The following is a 16,202-nucleotide window of genomic DNA, read 5'->3' on the forward strand; positions in this document are numbered from 1 at the left end:
TCTCTCACACACCACCAAGTCTCACTGCTGCTTCTGCTGTGTCCTCTCCAGCCTCCCTCGACACTCCTTTCCTAAGACCCCATGGCTCCCACCAAGGGAAGCCTCGTCCCCATGGTGCTCAGCACACCCCAGCTCTGGTCCTGTTCAGCTGTACCTCCTCTCAGGAGCACCCTCCACCCAGATCTCTTCTTCCTGTGGACTGTCTTTGTACCTAGCCTATATTTATTTTGTGGTGTTTTCTACCTTCTGCTTTTGGTTGTCAATAATGATGAATTATCGGTGCCCCTTTGTTAGCTCTTCCCCTGTAGACTATCGAGTGTTGTGTTTCCAGTGGCACTTTAAGACCTACGTGAGATGACATTTATTTGTCTCTAAGTTGCTTCTAATGTATTTCTTGGTGCCTTTGTGCAAGAGCCGGGGACTATCTGGTCCATTAAGGGAAAATGAACTTTCTAGTCATGACCACAAGGTGGCATAGTGACTACAGCTTCCTGGTATCATTGAGAATGGACCAAGACAAGAAAAGGTCTTATCTCCTTAAATGCTTGATATGCAATTGAAAGTCCAGAGAACTTCCAAGTTTTCAATTCTCAGTCATTTGTGGAGACAACTGTTTTCTTCGTCACCTGGTGGGCCAACGAGGTGGAAAGGGCCCTCCTCTTCCCCTCCCTCTTCCTATTTTCTATTCGTTATAAAACACTTGAGTGCCTCCTATGTGTATCCTATTCTAATTGTTAGCTGTATTGGACCCCACCTCTCCCTGTGACTTCCCTCATCTCTCCCTGTGACTCCCCTCAGTACATCTCCCTCACCAGCCCGGATATGGTGGATGGGTGTTAAGGCCACACAACTCGGGCCAACCCTTGCCTTAGCCACAGGAGAACTATGGGTGATTAGCTGGGGTGGGAAAAGGAGATAATGGGCATTGTAAGTAGGTCATGACCCCTGGGGGGGGGTGAAGGACCCTTTCACAGAGGCCACCACCTAAGACCATCCTGCATATCAGATATTTACATTGCAATTCATAACAGTAGCAAAACTACAGTTAAGAAGTAGCAATGAAAATAATTTTCATTCGAGGGTCACCATGACATGTGAAACTGTATTAAAGGGTCCCAGCCTTAGGAAAGTTGAGAAACACTGGGTTGTGTGAAAGAGAGCCACCTCAGCTGTACGTGTTTTAAAGGGCTTAATAGTCCTCTACCCGGGCAGTCGTGGCGCACACCTTTAATCCCAGCACTCAGGAGGCAGAGGCAGGCGGATCTCTGTGAGTTCCAGGCCAACCTGGTCTACAAGAGCTAGTTCCAGGACAGGAACCAATGCTACAGAGAAACCCTGTCTCACAAAACAAAAAACAAACAAACAAACAAAAGTAAAAAGTAGTCCTCTACAGCCACAGTTAAGCCCTGGTAAGTTTATCTCTGAATAGGCAAAGTTTTTGCCCAAGTTGCCATTCCATTTCACAGAAAAGCAGTTTCTGTAATTGTGGTTTGGGTTTATCTGTGACTGCAATTATCATAAAACCCAAGGTACACCCTACCTGTCTACAGACACGCAATTATAAGCATGCTACTTCTCCAGATACCATGTTACTCTTTGAGTGCATAAGCCTTTTATATGAAATGTTCTTTTGTTTCTGTGATGACTGTGATCTGTATAAGAGCCTGTGTCGGGGAGGGTCAGTTCTTATTTCTATAATTTATCATTATTGTGTAAATGTGTTATGTGGAGTTGAGAGGTCAACCTTATAGAGTTGATCCTCTGTTTCTCCCTTCTACATAGTTTCCAGGGACTGAGCTCAGCAGACACCATTACCCACTGAGCCATCTCAGCAGCCCTGGTCCTGTACATATCAGGACATGGTAGGACAGCCCTGTTTAGCATGCTGTATGCAATAGCTTTATATATTGAACACTCAGGACTATACTAAAGACTATAGTCAGCTTTCCATGACTGCCACCAATCCTGATGATCTGAGTTCAGTTCCCTAGATACACATGGTGAAAGGAGGACCCAACCCTCACAAGCTGTCCTCGTACTTCACAAATGCCACATACATACATACATGCTTACAGTTTTTAAAATAGGATAAACTGCCCAAAGATATACTGCTCAAGTAGGATTTGGACCAGCCTTTATTCTCAGAAGTAGGTCATCTTTGCCTACTATTGCTGCTTTAGCCTGTGTCAGAGTGAGAATCTGTGTTGGGGCTTTCTCCAAGTAAACTTTGAAAGGAACACCGTGCGGAGGTGAAGACCAGAAACTCGCTAAGATTATGAAATGACTCCTCCAGCATGTTTCTAGGTCACAGCAGGAAGAGGACTCAGAGGTGTGGAGCGAACTGAGGAGTCTGTGGGTGGTGGAAAGGGGGCTTCCTTCACTGTTGCTGCCCAAGCTTCAGATTGGTGAATTGGAATCCCTTTGATTATCACCTGTCAGCAAACAACAGAGTGAGTGTAGTTTGATAACTAAAGAAAGATGTTTCTTTTCTTAAAAAAAAAGCTAAGCTAGTTAGAAACCAGACGGTTGTGGCCAGTTGGTTCTGTTTCAGGAAGCAACAGGGGCACGTAGCGATTGGCTTTTTCTCAACAGTCTGAGTGTGGGGCCAGTATGCAAGAGTCCAGGGAAGCCCTTCATCTAATCACATAGCTCCAGGCTCCACCTCTTGCATTTGCTTGAAATATAACATATTTCCTACAGGTATCTAGTCCTGCTTCTAATTCCTCCTACCTGGATACCTGCCCACGTGTGGCTCACACCTGTTCTTTGGGTCACGCTTGTCTTGGTTCTGGAATACCTGCCCATGTATGGCTTGCACTTGTTCTTTGGGTCACGCTTGTCTTGGTTCTGGTGTTAATCAAAATAAAAAATGATAAATGTATAATTCAGAAACATTAAATATCATATATTGTCTGCTTTAGAACTAGATGAAGATGCTCCTGGTGGACCATGTGTACCAGTTAGCATGGGATATCTTTCCTTGCAAGATGGTTGCCAATGAGCTCAGTCTTTAGGTCCTGCAATGAATGGGTCACAGTCTACAGCCTAGTGTAAGCTTAACGTTTAGTCCTGCAATTGAAACTTTATGTTTAAGTTAGCATAGTAATGGCTTTTACTGTAGCAGAAAGTGTGTCATTATGCCTTATCTGCCAAGCGTCACATTAGCCATTGCAGCAGTCTGCGTTGAACAAAGTCGCCAAACACAAAGCCAGTTTTATAATGAGGTAGTGAACATCCCATGTCATTGATCAAATACTGAAAGTAAAGTCAGAAGGGTTGTATGGGTGCACCTTTGTGCAAGTATGAAGTTAAAAAAAAATCAAATTAAATGGTCATCAGAAGTCCAAGACAAGTATTTACAACAGCAGTGTAGAAGCTGCACCCAGACCCGGCAGCAGACACTTCCTTGGTATTTAATAAATGGAATGAATCCTAGAACTATTTATTGTCCACAGGTCTCAGTTCCAGCTAGAGTGTATTCCTGGAACCTTGAAATCATGTGGTATGGTATGCCGGTTCATCAGCAACAGGTGAGCCTCCCTGGCTCCTCCGAGGAGAACAGCTGAGAATGTGGTCCTGAAGCCTCTTGCATGTGTGTCTTTCCCACCAGGGCTGCAGGCTTCTCGCAGCTACACTGAACTTCCTCACATGGTCTCCCCGTCTGAATGGGGAGAAGAGAGTTTTGTCATGTTGATCCGTTGCCCTTGTAAAGATTCCAGATTGTCCATTCTTAGAGGGTTTTCTCCTGAGAGTTCAGTGAATTCATCTGAAGATGTGTTTTTGTCTTCACTGGTATTTCCAGTACAAACACTGCCGTTCTGTTTTCTCATGACTTTACTGAGGTGTGGTCGGTGTCTATGAAGCAGACAGATAGGAAGCACACAGTATACCATTTGGACCCCACTGTGAGGCCGTCCCTGCATCCCACACTGAGTGATCTGCCGTTCCTGCTGGCTTATTTACAGCCTTTGTGATCGATCCTCCTCTCTACCTCCTGTCTTCTCACTGGAGTGTATTTCCCATTTCCTCGACATCTGTTCGTACGAATGGAACCACACAGCACGTACCTTTTCTGGCCTGGCTTGTTTCAACAAGCATAAATAATTACTTGGAGATTTATTCATGTTTCTGCAAATATCTGCTGTTCATTCCTTATTGCTGCTCCCCAGCGGATTGGGTCCACATTGACAGGCATTTGGCTTCTATATAATTTTGACTATTCAAACAAAGGCGCTTTGGATATCCGCGCACAAGTCTCTGTAAGGATGTATGCTTTTATCTTTTGCCTAAGTAGATAGAAACGAAATGGCTGTCACATGGCAGGCGCATGTTTGACTTTTTAAGAAACCACAACTGTTCTCAAAGTGAATTGCATCATTGTTACCTTCTTTTCATTACGGGTGTGCCCACTGTGTAATACAATTTCAGAGAGGCCTATTGCACAATAACTGCCAAACCCAGTCCGCCACTTAGGACCCATGGAATGAGCTCACTGCTATTAATTTGCATTTCCCTGATAGCCAGTGATGCCAAACATCTATTCATGTAGGGTTAGTTTTTGCCATTTTTTTATTTTTCCTTTTAAAAAAATAATATTCTATTTTCAATTATCTATCTGTTTATCTGTGAGTACGTATGTGCATGAGAGTGCAGGTGCCCACAGAGGCCAGAAGAGGGCGCAAGATCCCCAGTGCTGGGGTTACAGGCACTTGGAAGCCACCTGATATGTGTGCTAGGAACAGATTTAGATTCTTCGTGAGAGCAGCATGTGCTCTTAATGGCTAAGACATCTCTCCAGCTGGTTTATGGTTTCATGAGGGAATACCTACTAATGGCTTTCTTAGTCTTTTTTTTTTAATGCTTTTGGTTTGTTTTTCGTTTTGTTTTTGTTTTTTGGGTTTTGTTTTGTTTTGTTTTGTTTTTCGAGACAGGGTTTCTCCGTGGTTTTGGAGCCTGTCCTGGAACTAGCTCTTGTACACCAGGCTGGTCTCGAACTCACAGAGATCCACCTGCCTCTGCCTCCCAAGTGCTGGGATTAAAGGTGTCAGCCACTGCCACCACCTGGCATTTTTTATTATTGTTATTCATTTTCAATTGTTTTATTGACATCTTGTCGAGTTTTAGAAATTCTTTTTTTCTAGATACAAGTAAGGGTTTGTCTGTCTTCTACCTCCTAGTTTTCCCTTTTCTTAATGGTGTCTTGAAGACTGTTTTTAAGTTTTGCTGAAGTCCAGTTTACCTGTTTATTGTTTTAACGGTTTGTGCTTTCATTGGTATTAGCTAATTTCCTACTCATCACAGAGAGTTTTGTTTCTAATATTTTCTTCTAAGCTTTTTATAACTTGGGTTTTACACAGACCAAATCTTACAGTTAATCTGTGATCCAGAGTCAAGTTCTGTATATGGTTTGAAGTATGACTCACTTCATTTCTAGATATATGGACATCAAACTTTTCCAGTTAAAAACATAATTTTTGGTAAAAATAAAAATTACTAATTATAAAAATAAAATATTTAGGTAATATAAGAGAGTGTTCAGTCTTTATCTTATCAATCTTTTATTTGTTGGTTACCTAAATACATGAAAAGGTTTGAATAGAATGCCATAGCTGGAGAGAATGCCTTGGAGGTCAAGAGACCATATTGCTCTTATAGAGGACCAGAGTTAAATTCCCAGCACCCACATTGTGCAGCTGACAACTTCCATTAGTAAATTTGGCTCAAGTGGGGAGGTGAGGTGTTCAATGCCTCTGGCCTCTGAGAACACACAATTAAAAATAACAATAATAGGGCTGGAGAGATGGCTCAGAGGTTAAGAGGATTGCTTGCTCTTCCAAAGGTCCTGAGTTCAATCCCCAGCAACCACATGGTGGCTCACAACCATCTGTAATGGGGTCTGGTGTCCTCTTCTGGCCTTCAGGCATACACACAGACAGAATATTGTATACATAATAAAGAAAGAAAGAAAGAATCATTTTTTTTTAAAATAACAATAATAAATATTAAAAATTAGCATTGTATGTTTTCCCCTGTGGCCCTAATATATTAAGTTCTTTAACTGCTCTTTTCCATGTAATTTTATGATCTTAAACTTGTTAAGTTTTAATAGCTGCATATTTATTCTGTCACATGTACACTGAGAGCCATCCATTTTATTAAACATTATCAATTTTATTCTTAAAATCTATTTTGACTTTATGCTTAAGTTCTTTGAGAGAGAGAGAGAGAGAGAGAGAGAGAGAGAGAGAGAGAGAGAGCATTTTAACTTTCAAAAATAATTTGTCAAATCCATGTGTTTGGATTTTAAAGAACTTTCTGCGTTTCCACAGTATATTCCAGAAGGATTCGGCAGTTTAGTCTTCCGTCTTCCACCAGCAGTAACTAAAAGACTGAGTCCTTTGTACCAAGTTCTGTTTATTGTTTTGTGAAACAGGAGGATGTCCTGACTCCCCTGTTCTTCCTCCATCTACTACCTTGCTCTTTATTGTAAAACTACAAACCGGGCCCTTCTGCTCAGCCATGGCCAGCATGAGGAAACTGAATTTTTTCATTCTGGGACAAGAAAAGATCAGCAGATGAACACACACACCCCTAGTCAATATAGGGAAACCAGTTTTCTTACTACAAAGTCATCTGCCAGTCTTCCTTGGGTCCCCTTCTGCTTGCCACAAGTCCTTCCCTATATTGTGCTCACACTCAGCCTTCTGATCTTTCTGCTGAGTCTCTTTCTCTTCTTCCTCCCTCCCCTCCCCTTCTGGGATGGCTAGTGTTGGTTATTAGCAAGACCTGGATCATCCAGGAGACAAGCGTGGGGCATGTCTGTGAGGGGTCCTGTGGATTAGGTTAACCAAGGTGGGAAGAGCATCCTAAAAGTGGATGGCACATTCCCTGGCGTGGGTCCCAGAGTACATAAAGAGGGAGTGCTGAGTACAGCATGCATGGCGAGCTGCCTCCTCCCCGTGGGGGCAGTGGGACCAGCCTTTTCCAGCTGTGCTGCCATGGACTGCACCTCCAGCTGTGACCCAGAATAAAGCATCCTTTAGTTGTTCTATCACAGCGCTTTATCACGGCTGTAGAAGAGTAACTAAACCTCCTATCCTATCCTCCCCTCCTTCCTCCTCCTCTAGTTTCCTCTCCCTCCTCTTTCTCCGCCCTTCTTGCCCCTCTCCCCCTTCCTTTTCCTCTCTTCTTTCCCCCTCTCCTCCTGCCCTCTCTCTTTCCTTCTTCCTCTCTTCTGTTCTTAAATGCTACAATAGAAAACATCATCTTGCTGGAAGCCCTTCACCGCCAAGCAGCCAGGCCTCTTTTATGCTTCCTTGCTGCCCCTCCTCTCGTTCTTTACCCGGCCTCTGCTGCCCATAGTTTTTATTGCTAAAGTTAGTGTCCTTCTCCCCAAATGGCTATTGCTAGACAATGTTTATGAGTTGTTCTATGGCTCTTAGTAGAGCTGTTTTTGTTTTACTACCTTTTCCTTCCTTCCTTGTGAAATTCTGTGGTTTTATCTCCTAGTGGTAACGCTTAGTGGTGTCCAGTTGGCTGATTGTGTCTGGGCACAGGCTGCGCTACCTTGGTAGCCATTGGTGTCCAGTTGGCTGGTTGTGTGTCTGAGCACAGGCTGCGCTACCTTGGTAGCCATTGGTGTCCAGTTGGCTGGTTGTGTGTCTGAGCACAGGCTGCGCTACCTTGGTAGCCATTGGTGTCCAGTTGGCTGGTTGTGTGTCTGGGCACAGGCTGTGCTACCTTGGTAGCCATTGGTGTCCAGTTGGCTGGTTGTGTGTCTGGGCACAGGCTATGCTGCCTTGGGCTCCCCTCTTGCTTATCTTACTGCTTTGACGACACCAACACAGAAGCAGTCTCCGGGGAATGTTCCTTTTGCTAATTGTCACCTTGTCTTTGGGCCACTCCTCTGGTCACAGCTTTCATTCAAGAGAGCACACTCTCCTCCTGCCTCCCCAAGTATTTGTCGACCTCAGTGCTTTCATCATGGCCACGTTTTCCAAAGCCCCTGATTATTTCATTAGGACACACATGTGGCCATATCCACAGCATCAGAGCTGCACTGTGCTTGTTTCAGAAAGTGCGGAAGCTGCATTGCACTGCAATTAGAGGTCATGTTAGAACCCAGTGACCAGTGTGTACAACCTGGCAGACTCCGGACGCACACACTTTTTTTTTAAGGGAGAGGGGTCTTAAGGGAACATTCTTCAAGCAAGTCATGAAAAATGAATAGTATCTCTTCCTCCTGAACTTCCCGTGTGCCTTGTCCTGTATAACGCTGTTTCACTGCTCTCACTAGCGCCACCTCATGGCAGTTTGCACAGTCCTGCAGGACAGAGGTCGCATCTGCCAGTGCCCAGGTAGGGCAAAGCAGCGCTGTGAATAGTGGGTGTTGGTCATGTTTTTTACATCAGTGTCGGCCACTCATCTTAATAGAGCGGTCACTGTGTGAACTGGGCTTTGGCTCTCAGCTCCAGATAGGAAGCAGATGATTTTCTGTGTAGACCCTGGGGCCTCCCTTTTCTGTCTTGAACATGCTCCTGGAGGTCTGTCTGTCTTCCTAATTTGCAACCCTGGGGTACCAAGGCTGACTGCACATGTGGTGTACTCGAGAACACATTTCGATTTTTCTTCCTATATTGTTGAAGGTGGGTCTGGCCATCAGGAGCTCGTACCCTTTGTGCGATCACTCACAGGACACGGTTCTTCCTTCGTCTTTGCTCAGAACAAGAAGGACATGACAAAACATTTTTGTGATGATGTCATGGAGAAGAATAGATGTCTTTAGAATACAAAAAGAAAATAAATGATCAATTTGAAAAATATCAGCTAGATAACTGTGGCTCAAGTTGTAGATACTCATTTGTGTATATTCATTTTCCAACATACTATATTTTGTTTTACATTTGCTCCCAGCAAAGAATAAGTGATAATGAATGAAGAATACGCCGTAAAGCAGATCAAGCCTGCCTTTTGGAATTCCAAACTAATTCTTCTTTTCTTCCTAGGTTGCCTCTCAGTGCTGCCTTGGTGGGATTGGGCACCCAGAATGCTTCATTCTATGATGATCTATTAATAAGGTGACCTTGCTAGAGTTTGGAACAGGGCCTCAGGTAGGTGGCTTTTATCATTATATGGCACGATTTTCAAAGGGATCAGTGACTCCCGATCCTTAATTATGTGAGCTATCATAGTAACAGCTTTAAAAAGCATGCCACGTAATAAGCCTGCCACATAGGAGCTTAGGACTTGCAGTGTTCTGTGATCTGCAGGACTTCCACTAACCTGTCATCTGGACAAGGCAGAGAATGCATAGCTTCTGCACAGCCTGTTTGTGTCTCCTCTCAGAGAGCCCACAGAGGGGTAAACTACGCCCCAGAACCACTGTGTGTCCCGTCTGCTGAGGAGCTCTTACAAGCTGTGTGCAGGAGGAGATGCACATTAGGTGTTAGGTAGGCTCTCCAGAACGGGGCTGATGCCAGAGTGCAGAGCCCAGTGGGACCCGAGCAGCTTCCCACCACTGCCGGGAAGAGGACACACGAACGCATCTAGATTCCCCAACTGTAGTTATAACTCAGCGGCACAGAATCGAGGTATAGCGATATTGGGAACCCGAGCACAACTGGATTTGAGCCAGGTAAGTCTGTCAGTGGGACCTTAAGCCCAAGACTGGAGTTCAGAGTCTCAGACCCCATGACTTCAGGAAAAGGAGCCTGGAAAAGGAAAAAGTGGTTACTCAGTGGATTCAAACTCCTAAGCTGGTCATCTATGGCCAATGCCCTCCCCTCCCCCTGCCCCGAGAAACTAGGCCTTGGACTGAGAACTAAACAGAACCTCTCAGAAACATGACAAGAACTAACCGTCCAATTAAAGGGTCATAAACTAATCTTAATACCAACAGCATTCTATGGAGAATAAACACTTAAGCTTGAGTTAGCATAAAATTTTAGTCATCTCTACACTGCAGTTTTTTTTGGGTTTTTTTTGTTTTTGTTTTTGGTTTTTCAAGACAGGGTTTCTCTGTGGTTTTGGAGCCTATCCTGGAACTAGCTCTGTAGACCAGGCTGGTCTCGAACTCACAGAGATCCACCTGCCTCTGCCTCCCAAGTGCTGGCACTGCAGATATTTTTAATAAAAGTGTTAATGATTGTTTTGATTTTGTGGGATTATCTTTTTTATTTATTTCTTTATTTATTATTTATACAATATTCTGTGTGTATGCCTGCAGGCTAGAAGAGGGCACCAGACTCCATTACAGATGGTTGTGAGCCCCCATGTGGTTACTGGGAATTGAACTCAGGACCTTGGGAAGAGCAGGCAATGTTCTTAACCTCTGAGCCATCTCTCCAGCCCCTGTGGGATTATCTTTTAAACTGTTATTAATGATGGAATTTTCATTGATAATGATAGGGACTTTTAGTTTTATTTATGTTTGAAAATTTTGTACATGTACATAATGTACCAGACCCACCCATCACCCCAGTTCCAGTTCCCCCTAGGACTTTGAATCACATCCCTCCCACCTCATGTCCTCCTTTTACAATTGTGTTATTCTGAGTTCTGTTACTGTGGAGCTATTTTTAGTAGCTAGAGAAAGGAAAAATACTTACTTTTTCTCAACCACACTGTTTATACAAAGCTTACCTTTTTTGACTTTCTTGTATTGTGATCAGTTGATTTTTTTTCCCTTTGATATTTACAGTGGCATCCTCATTCTTAACCTCACATATAGAATATTCTCTTTAAAGGCTTTAGAATTCCGCTTGAAATGATTTTTCTTTGCATAAGACTCTCGTCATTTCCAGACGATGCATTGTGATCAGCACAGGGCACATGTGCTTATGGGTACGGGGGCAGAGCGTGTGAACAAGGACAGTTTCTGGGATGTCCACCGTTTAGTTCCCAGCCTGCCTGGTCTGAATAGCATGTGCCTGAGGCCCCTGCTTGCACTCCTGTCTTCTGGGGCCACCTGCTGGGGTGCAGAAGCAGTAAGGCTCCCCAGTGGCCTCCAGCCATCCTGGACACATCCCGCTCACCCCTCTGTCAGAGCACACTAACCATTTCACTGCCTTAGGTTTTCTCTGGTCATGCTTTGCAGCTGGCTGATGTTTCCAGAGCTCACAACATGCTTCCCTGCCTGCTCTGCTTCTTGCGATCGCTTACCAGGGACTGCGGCTCTTCTCAACAAATATTTATCAGATAGAGCCAGGCAGTGGTGGCACACGCTTTTAATCCCAGCACTCGGGAGGCAGAGGCAGGCGGGTCTCTGAGTTCGAGAAACCCTGTCACACAAAACCCCAAATGAATAAAGTTTATCAGATGACCACAGCACGGCAGGACACTGGCTAGGTCTCTTGATGATGTTGCCTAGCCTAATCCTGGTCATCTTGGAGATGTGGGATTAAAGAGAAGTTCTGTTTCTAGATGTGATTTTAACCTTGACAGTCGCACGATGTAGCACAGTGTGCACAGACTAGTAGCAGGGGCAGGGCCTTTCGTGAGGACTAGGTTCTGTGGCCATGCATTTTTTTGTTCCTTGAGCCTCAGCATGCAGCTTGGGTAGCGTTTATCCCTCCTCACGCTGCACGGCCTACATTTACAGTGTGCGCTACTTTGATAGCTTGAAAGTGATTTCTCACATTTTTGTTTTGTTTTGTTTATTTCAAGACAGGGTTTCTCTGTAGCTTTGGAGCCTGTTCTAAACTCACTTTGTAGACCAGGCTGGCCTCAAACTCACAGAGCTCCGCCTGCCTCTGCCTCCAGAGTGCTGGGATTAAAGGTGTGCGCCACCACTGCCTGGCTTCATGTACGTTTTTATAACTAAGATTTTACTTAGCACTTTTCTTCCGTTCCATCTGATCACCACCTTTTCCTGAGCTTATCTGCAGATTTGCTATGCGTGCCTGAGAATCCAGACATGAAACCTGGATTCTGTAATTTGAATTGCATTAGGTAACTACTCATCCTAGAAGACATACTCCAAGTGGTTCAGGACATCGCTGTGTTCATCAGCACCCACCCCAGCAAAACATGCAGTTTGTGGTAGTGAAAACGAACTCAGGAACGTGACTCATGGGCAACCGCCTTCCTAGTGTAGCTGCATGGCAAATATGGAGATGTTTGTGCATTTTTAGAAGCCCAGAAAATCCTCCAAAAACAGCTACTAGTATTGATTAAACCTTCTTACTTTGCATTGTTCTAATCGCGATCAGCTGCCCCTCCTGCTCGCCCTCCTCACTTCCTCTTCTGCGATTTATCTTTTGTTTCCTCCGTGCAAGAACTAATGTTCCTACACCAAGTGAGACATGCCTGGCATGTTCCGTGTCCTGGTTTCCATTTCATAAAGATGTGCAGTCACAGAGATCTCCCGTACACGTAAGACATGCATGCTGTCTCCTGAGTCACCGCCCATTCATCCGCTTTAACTCGCTGGCCCTTCTCCTCCATAATAAATAACCAGGGCACGTATTTGTGAATTTAAAAGCACATTTGCTTGACTTTCCCGTGTTCCTGGGTGTCTGCTGTTCTGTGTGACTCTCTAGAAAGAAGAGTAGTGGTGGAGTTTCTGGGAACTCTGGGGTGCCAAGTTTGAAATCTGTGGACATTGCCCTCCCTGTCCTTAAAAACAAAAAATAAGCCATTTCCTTCGCCTCTCTAAGTTTTTGCTTTATATTAAATTTAGGATGCGTCTAGATATGATTAGGGCTAATTTTGTGGTAAAGTTGAAAAAGATTGTCGTAAAACAAATTACTCAAAACAAATAGAAAAAAATCAAATGTAGAAAATTTTCAAAAGGCATCCTTAACTGTATGATTAATTGACTGACATCTAATGTAGTTAAAAGTAAGTAATGTGATTTTGCTCAAGTCTCATTGCTGAGTTCTTGATGACCCGAAATTCAGGTGAGTTAAGTACACATCTTGGCTGTGCTCACTGCTTCCCCGTGGGCTTGCTGCTCCTCTGTCCCCTGTAGAGATAGTCCACTCCACCTGAGCATCTCGCCGTCTTTCTGCTTCAGGCCAGGTAGCACAGGTACCAGGCATGTTTTCACTCTAGGAATTTTTATTAGGAGTGGGGCTGGATTGATGTTCTCTGCTCATGCTAGCTAATTCCATAAGGATCTCATCCACTAGAGCATGCTGGAAAAGGTGAATATTTCAACCAGGTTTTAAGTTATTATAAGTGCTAGTATTATCTTGGACTGGAATATGTATTTGCTGTCTTCTGTCTGCTATGATGAGCAAGCCTGCAGGTCGTTATGTTAGTGGTAAGCACTTACCGTTTTAATCTTTCTTGTTCATTCAACAGTTACTTTACTGTCATTTATGGGAAACAGCAGTGAATAAAACTGGCCTGACCCTGCCCCGCGCTGCCTACAGTTGATTGCTCATTCTCTGAAGGTCTTTTTTGTTCGTTTGATTTTTGCATTTGTCTTCTTTTTAATCTTCATTTTTTGACAGTTTAATATGTGTATAGAATGCATTTTGATCATGCTCACCTCGTTACCCTTTCTTAAGTTTTGTAATTCAATGTAGTTTTTATTCTTCTCTCGCAAGGGACTCTGTAGACGGAGAGCTGACTGCCGAGAACTCCCAAGTTAGATAGGATTAATGATGTTTTAAAGCAGTGCTCCAAATATATGGTATGCCTCCTTCAAAGTTGAGTTCAGTTATGTAATCTAGTTCATCTCCCGTTCTTCAACATTTTGCTATTTTATCATACATATAAAGTATTATCGCTGCTAAGTTTCCTTCTGTGATCCACCCCGTTCATTCTCTACGGAAAGTGTTTTAAGCACATGTTGACATCTTTCTGAATTGTGAGCCAGTGGTTTGTTATGATTCGTATAAGTGGGAGCAAAGCTTTGGTGATTCTTAGCAAAATCTCTTTGGCTTTTTAAAATGAAAACATTATCAGTGCAGGTAAGTGTGGCTCAGGCTTTATAACTGTTGACAAAGCAACTCTCAGAACTGTGGGATTCAAAATACAAAAACTGTTTCAACATCTCATAGAAATCAATTTCAGTAAATCCTCCTGATGTGCAATTTGTTTGCTTGTTATTTTTCTTCATGAGCCACTATTTCCTCAAAATAAAACAAAACGTAAGAAGATGAACTTCCGTGCCCAAGCATAGACTCTTTCCCTCAGGTACCGCTGCTATCTAAAGCAGAAACCTGCGGAGTAGGGTGGAGGTGGAATCAGCAGGGCTGGGCGTGTTCTGAAGTCACTGTAGGGCAGCATAGCGTGGGTGTATGTGCTCCCCACCTTCTACAATCCCTCAGACAAAGGCACAGAGGGATTCCAGCACTTAAATGATGGAACCGATCTTTGATAAAGTATTTAACTAGAAAAGGGAAGCATGAATGTATGTTTGTTGGGTGATGATACCACCACCCCCATCCCCACCACCCCTGCTGGACTCAGAATACACAGATAAGTGTAGTTAGCATTTTAGTTAGGAGTACATAAATATAAGCTGTGTTTATTTTTTATATTTATTCTGTCCAAATCTAATCAACTCCTGATTTCCTTTGTTTAGGGAAATAATGAATAGTTCTTTGAAATTATTTGGCAACTAATAAAAATTCAAAGTAGGGTAAAATTTAGAGAAATTAATTTAGGAGTTACATTTTAAGATAAACTAAATTAACATGGTGGCTTTATTTGCAATTTTATTTCTGGATATAAGCTATATAGCGGGGGTAATTTGTAGACAGTTCTGTTTGTGGACTGTCTGAAATCCTTAGCCACTAAGGCCTTTCTGTTATGAAATGCCCTGCACAGCTCAGCATAGGTAGAGTGTGACGTCTTTAGAAGACAGTAAGATTTATAACAAAAAATACAGATTTGTTATTTGCTAGTCAACTTTGGTTTTAGAATTCTACCCAAATCATGCACTCAGTATTGCTAATTATTTTAATGATTAATTAAATTATTTAAAAATTTACCTTGCAAATTGCTTTTAAACTTTTTCCTTAGTTACTACTTCCTTTTGGAATTTTTTTTTTTTTGGCAGTTCTTATAGAATAATGATAGCACTGACCTCCTTCTGGGCTCTAAGTGTAATGTCAGGATTTCTCCACATGCAGGTTGTCTTGCTAACCTGCCCTATCACAGATCACAGTAGAATGGAGATGAGATAGGAGTTGGCACCTAAATCCTGTCTTGACCACAGACAGCATGTAGTTCACTAGCAGTGGGGGTAGATGCAGCCATCTTGGTCAATGACTGCAAGGAAAGGCCAAAAATTAAAATACTCTTTATAAAGTATTTACATTATTCAGGTAATAGCACATAAAATGAACTTTTATGTTCATAATTACCACACCAAATATTCAGTGTGTGCCCTGGGCAAGTAAGTATTGACAAAACTAATGTTGCTGTTTTGCAGTTTTAATGTTCTTCCACTTATGCATGTCCTATGCTTAATAAAAATGGGGCTTTTGCTTGGACTTTTAAAAATACCTTTATTTGTCTAAAGTTTTTTAAAAAGGTGTGAATAATACATGTGGTTTCTATGTACTTAGTAATTTTGTAACGATGCTTGAATGTCCTCTATTAAATATTTTCTTTCTATATTATTTTACATATCATAAAATTCTGAAAGTAAGTGAAGATTTTAAGAAATATTATTAGATTGTTATACACTTGAAAAGTTTTAAAGCGAACCTGTCATTGGCAAATCCTTTTGTTAGTGATTTTTAAGTATTTGATTTTTATTACCCCTCAAGTTCTTCTAATTAAATACTTCTGAGTACTTAATTACAAATAATCACAGCGTACTAACCACTGTTTGCCTTGTATTCTTTGTAATAATTGTAGATCTCTTTTACTTTATACCATTGTTGTGCCATTTTCTTTTATCGTAAATATTAAGACAGTTTGTATATATACTATCAGTCAGCTAAAGACCTAGCTACCAGCAGGCATCTTTAAGATATCTTCAGGCTTTTCAACAGTGGTCTCACGCAACAAGTATTGCCTTTTTTCTGACACCTGCCTCTTGTAGCAAAGCTGTATTTAACGTCCCCATATGTACCTGGAATCTGAACAGAGAGTGGTTGCCACATTCCAACCAGCCTTACCCCATTCTTCAGTTTAAATTGGCAGTTCTGCAAGTAGCCCCCATTATAAGTGTAGGCAGTGTGGGTAGCCATGCTGAGATGAGGTTTCCAGAGGCATTCTCCTGACGAAAACTGAGTTTG

The 16,202-nt window shown here is 42.7% G+C and overlaps 1 protein-coding gene across 3 annotated transcripts in view; it reads left to right on the forward strand.

The window, feature by feature from the left end:
* Plag1 (PLAG1 zinc finger) overlaps positions 1-16,202 on the forward strand; it is a 43,722-nt gene that overhangs the window by 16,566 nt on the left and 10,954 nt on the right. For 2 of the 3 annotated variants that reach the window (XM_075967035.1, XM_075967037.1), the window contains exon 2: positions 9,006-9,110. The exons of the other annotated variant lie outside the window; for it this stretch is intronic. The gene's annotated coding sequence lies outside the window, so the exon portion shown is untranslated. The remainder of the gene's footprint in view (positions 1-9,005; positions 9,111-16,202) is intronic. 3 annotated transcript variants of the gene reach the window in all.

This window comes from Microtus pennsylvanicus, chromosome 3 (genome assembly GCF_037038515.1).
Source record: "Microtus pennsylvanicus isolate mMicPen1 chromosome 3, mMicPen1.hap1, whole genome shotgun sequence".
Classification (NCBI taxonomy): domain Eukaryota; kingdom Metazoa; phylum Chordata; class Mammalia; order Rodentia; family Cricetidae; genus Microtus; species Microtus pennsylvanicus.